We start from the raw sequence: 5342 nt of genomic DNA, 5'->3' as shown, positions 1-5342 counted from the left end.
ACTGTTGGAAGTTTTCTTCACCCTTGTCATCCTCAAGAATTAACCCTTCCACTTGACCTTTCCTGCCTCCTTTAGAATGCCCCCCAAATTTACCACTTTATTTTTTGCAGCAGTAAAACCCTCTTCTGGCTGTTTGCTGCTCCTCTGACTCCATCGCTCCATCCCCGGCTGCACAGCCTCTGTTGCCCACTCAGGATAACGCAAGGATTTATTTGGGGGGAAGAGCCAGACCAGCCCGATTTACACTGCAACATGCTGCCACCCTGGCTGCAATTTGGTCATCGCCTCTCAAAGGAAAAATTAGGAGAAAGATGAAAAAATAAGATGCATGTTTACATGCTCGTGGTGCTAGTAAAACCCCCGAGTTAATTTAACACCAACTCGGTTTTACTTTCTATTTGTATTCCCTAGCCAAATTAACCGCTTTTCCTTATTTGCCTCTTGGATGTCTCCCCGCCACTTTGGGATTCTTCATTGGTACCCTGGAGTTGCAAGCTGTTGTGGATCAGGTTAGGAAAGGTGAAAATGGACTGTGTTTTGCATCCTTCATCCCCAGCAGATCTTGCAGAACTGGGTAACACGGGCCTGTCCTCTCACCATGGGTATCTCTCCTTGTGTGCCTGGGCTCCCCATGGGCGTGCACGCACACACGCACGGGACGTCATAGATGGTAAAGGTTCAGCGAGCAGCTGGCTAAGCTTATGGGGAGGGAAAACAAAGACACTGCAAAATACTGAGGGTTGTTAAATGCTCAGAAATGCCTGGCAGGGATGATGGAGCTGAAGGAGCTCAGTCAGGCTGGGCTCAACCTCTCCAGCCTGTCCTCTGTGCCTTTTCCTGTCTCTTGGAGACACAAAACCCCACGCCCTGCTGTGACTTTCCACCTTCCTTGTGTTTCTGAGATGGGCATCCTGCACCCAAGGCTCTGTCCTGTAGCATGCCCACCGTGGGTGCCATCCTCTGGTCCTCACCGCCTCTCCTGCATCCTGACCATCCACTGCCGCTATATGGGGACTTCTTGATCCAAAAGGAGTTGCAGGAAGGTGGTAACTCACAGCTACGCTCACAGAGAGTTGGGGTTTGTTGGTTTGGGTTTTTTTTCCTGCAGTGCTTTCGGTTCTTGCCTTGCAGCCCAGAGCTACGTGCACCAAAGCAGAAGCAAACTCATTTCCTTGTGCTATAAAAGTTTGGTCTTTAGATGTCTGGATGTCTTCCTCGGCCATCCAGACAGAAAGGCTGAGAGCACAGTGCAGCTTTGGTGGTATTATTATTGTTATTATTATTATTATATCTTCTTTCAGTACCAGTGCCTTTAATTCTTCTATTGCAACAGCTGCAGTCACCTGTGCAGAGACAACCTCAACACCATGCTCTACGCCACTCAAATCTCAACAATACTGTGGGGGTTTATGAATTTAGTCATCAAATATCTCAAGGCAGAAGGGAAACTGAAGGATTCAAAAGAAGTTCCTCCCATGTTCCTGCTCCGATCTGCTGCTTCCCTGAAGATTACTGGAAATGGAGTTTCCTTCCACCTGAGAGCAGCTGTGACATGAGGCTCGGAGAAGGACAGCGGGAGGGATGAAAACCAGATCGAATCAGCACACATGGGACGGGGCAAGAAGGGACCGTTTTTTGCTTCTAATTAGTTGTCTTCTAGCTTTAATGTTGTTTTTTCTTTACAAAGGGAGGAGAGGAAAAAAGTCAGGGTTTGGTCCTCCAGAAGGACAGCTGGTAGGTGTTGGTGTGGGACATCAACTGTGGTGTTGACAGTGCACGGAGGAGCTCGAAAGAAGCATGGGAGGTGCGAGGTTGCGTGAGTGTCGACATGTGGATGTGGAAATGAGCTATGTATGTAAAGCACCAGGAGGGAAAACCCGGGGGTGTACCTGGGTGGGTTTGTTGACAAAGCAATTAGCTATAATGAGTCTTCAAGCTGGCAGACACGGGTCTAAGACGTGCAGGCAGTTTCTGTTGAGGAAAGATGCTCTCTCCAAGGGTTTTCTTGTCATGCTTTACCTGCTTGCCCAGAAGACTCCCAGGACACGTGTCGGCGTGTACTTGGCAAGGTGGTGCAACTGTGAGCCAAAACTTTTGAGACTGGGGTGAAACTCCAAGAAATAAGTGCTGTTCTTTTAGGATGGGTGGAAGATTTCCGTTGGGAGGGTGAGTGTCACAGAGGAGTGAGGGGTCGTGGCAGTCCTCAGCCCTTGCGGTTGCCTGGTTGCCATGGGCACGAGGGACCCCAGTGACGCGGGCCAGGATTCTCTACGTTGTGACTTGGGGGGGTGTCACCACTGGTCACTTGGCCAATGGCAGGGCTCGGAGCCCCCCCTCATTTGCATGCCCGCGGGTATAAATTGGGGCGGTGGGATGTCCCGCAGCACTGAGGCGTCTGGCCAGCGTGGTGGCAAGGCTGAGCTATGGCATCTGCGACGCAAAGAAAGAGGAGGACCCAGCGGGGAAGGAGGACCCAGCGCAGAGGAAAGACCCAGCGCGGAAGAGGCCTCCAGCACAAGAGATCCCTGTCCAAGGCGGGGAAGCCCTTGAGCCAGGTGAAGCGTCGGCCTGCAAAGAAGCAGAGGAAAAGCACTCTGAAACGTGCCCGCCGCACCAGCGCCAAGGCCACGTGGCTTCTCTTCCACCGGAAGGGGCTTGTTGTCATGGCCTACGGACAGGGGCTGACCAAGAGCAAGCGGCCAAGGGACATCCTTGCCAGCAGCCTCAAGCAAGCCAAAGCTGCCTTGCAGCGCATGCAGGCCAAGGCCATGTACTGGGACCTAGACAGCACCTCCGTGCTCTCTAGAAACAGGCGCTAGAGACAACACCGTCCCTCCCTTGAGCTCTGGCTGGCTGGCAAACAAGTTCTAAAGCTCAAGGGAGAGGAATGAAGGCCCCGAGGCTCCCCAGTTGCTGACAAGAGCTGTGCAACCACCACTTTGGGAAGATCGGAGCAATGCACCAGGTGGAGTGGGGAGTCTGCCAGATGAAAGAGTCAGCGTAGCATTGCAATAAAGTCCGAATATACAGAAGCCTGTGGTGGTGGTGGTGGTGGGTTCTCTTGAAGGAAAGGGTGGTGAGGGTCTGGGCTGTGGCTCAGTGTTTTGTTACGGAGAATCTGTCAGTGTTTGTTGACCTTAGAGAAATACAGGCTTTCACCGCCCCCATGCTGCAAGTAGGCGGTTATAGATTCTTGAATATGCATACTTTAACTACCAGCAGGTGATGGGAATGGCTGCAAGCTGGGGAAGAAGTCCCACCGGTCTAAGTTACCCCAGGACAGTGATACCCGATTTCCGCTAAACCCATCCCTCATCAACTTGTTACCCATGACAATTAAAGCAGTGATTCTTAAAAAGAAGCAAGATCAGCCTGGCCCGGGAATTGAGTCTGGGCCATGGCAGCAGGAGTGGTGAATCCTAACCACTAGACCACCGGGGAAGCGGCAGGTGGGTGTTGGTGCCGACCACCACCTGTGGGGCCGCGTGCACCCCGCTGCCACCGCCTGTCCCTCCGTGTGGTTTTCTTCCACGTGTGGGTGCAGCTGGCGATGGGTGAACAGTGGAGATTGGTACCGCACCGTGGCTTTGGGGGCGGGGGGGGGGGGGGGTGGGGAGAGGAAATGGAGAATCAGCGTTTTGCCAGACTCAGGTGCGGGCATAACGGAAGGATTATTTTTTTAAAAAATGATTTAAAACCTCAGCTTTCAGGAGAAAAGGTGGGTCAGAAGTGGGATTTGAACCCACGCCTCCATTCGGAGGCCAGATACCCCCAGGCAGGGACAGCAGAGCCTTGAGTCTGGCGCCTTGGACCACTCGGCCATCCTGACACTGTTGGAAGTTTTCTTCACCCTTGTCATCCTCAAGAATTAACCCTTCCACTTGACCTTTCCTGCCTCCTTTAGAATGCCCCCCAAATTTACCACTTTATTTCTTGCAGCAGTAAAACCCTCTTCTGGCTGTTTGCTGCTCCTCTGACTCCATCGCTCCATCCCTGGCTGCACAGCCTCTGTTGCCCACTCAGGATAACGCAAGGATTTATTTGGGGGGAAGAGCCAGACCAGCCCGATTTACACTGCAACATGCTGCCACCCTGGCTGCAATTTGGTCATCGCCTCTCAAAGGAAAAATTAGGAGAAAGATGAAAAAATAAGATGCATGTTTACATGCTCGTGGTGCTAGTAAAACCCCCGAGTTAATTTAACACCAACTCGGTTTTACTTTCTATTTGTATTCCCTAGCCAAATTAACCGCTTTTCCTTATTTGCCTCTTGGATGTCTCCCCGCCACTTTGGGATTCTTCATTGGTACCCTGGAGTTGCAAGCTGTTGTGGATCAGGTTAGGAAAGGTGAAAATGGACTGTGTTTTGCATCCTTCATCCCCAGCAGATCTTGCAGAACTGGGTAACACGGGCCTGTCCTCTCACCATGGGTATCTCTCCTTGTGTGCCTGGGCTCCCCATGGGCGTGCACGCACACACGCACGGGACGTCATAGATGGTAAAGGTTCAGCGAGCAGCTGGCTAAGCTTATGGGGAGGGAAACCAAAGACACTGCAAAATACTGAGGGTTGTTAAATGCTCAGAAATGCCTGGCAGGGATGATGGAGCTGAAGGAGCTCAGTCAGGCTGGGCTCAACCTCTCCAGCCTGTCCTCTGTGCCTTTTCCTGTCTCTTGGAGACACAAAACCCCACGCCCTGCTGTGACTTTCCACCTTCCTTGTGTTTCTGAGATGGGCATCCTGCACCCAAGGCTCTGTCCTGTAGCATGCCCACCGTGGGTGCCATCCTCTGGTCCTCACCGCCTCTCCTGCATCCTGACCATCCACTGCCGCTATATGGGGACTTCTTGATCCAAAAGGAGTTGCAGGAAGGTGGTAACTCACAGCTACGCTCACAGAGAGTTGGGGTTTGTTGGTTTGGGTTTTTTTTCCTGCAGTGCTTTCGGTTCTTGCCTTGCAGCCCAGAGCTACGTGCACCAAAGCAGAAGCAAACTCATTTCCTTGTGCTATAAAAGTTTGGTCTTTAGATGTCTGGATGTCTTCCTCGGCCATCCAGACAGAAAGGCTGAGAGCACAGTGCAGCTTTGGTGGTATTATTATTGTTATTATTATTATTATATCTTCTTTCAGTACCAGTGCCTTTAATTCTTCTATTGCAACAGCTGCAGTCACCTGTGCAGAGACAACCTCAACACCATGCTCTACGCCACTCAAATCTCAACAATATTGTGGGGGTTTATGAATTTAGTCATCAAATATCTCAAGGCAGAAGGGAAACTGAAGGATTCAAAAGAAGTTCCTCCCATGTTCCTGCTCCGATCTGCTGCTTCCCTGAAGATTAC

General features: G+C 51.4%; 1 non-coding gene across 1 annotated transcript; it reads right to left on the bottom strand.

Moving 5' to 3' along the window:
* Positions 1–3721: 3721 nt before the first annotated feature.
* Positions 3722–3829, bottom strand: TRNAL-CAA. Its single transcript has 2 exons — positions 3792–3829; positions 3722–3767 (listed from the first exon to the last, which is right to left on the bottom strand). It is a non-coding gene; the product is annotated as a tRNA-Leu (tRNA).
* Between the last annotated feature and the right edge of the window lie 1513 nt (positions 3830–5342).

Source organism: Falco naumanni, chromosome 23 (assembly GCF_017639655.2).
Source record: "Falco naumanni isolate bFalNau1 chromosome 23, bFalNau1.pat, whole genome shotgun sequence".
Lineage (NCBI taxonomy): Eukaryota > Metazoa > Chordata > Aves > Falconiformes > Falconidae > Falco > Falco naumanni.
This window is presented reverse-complemented; position numbering and strand designations above follow the sequence as displayed.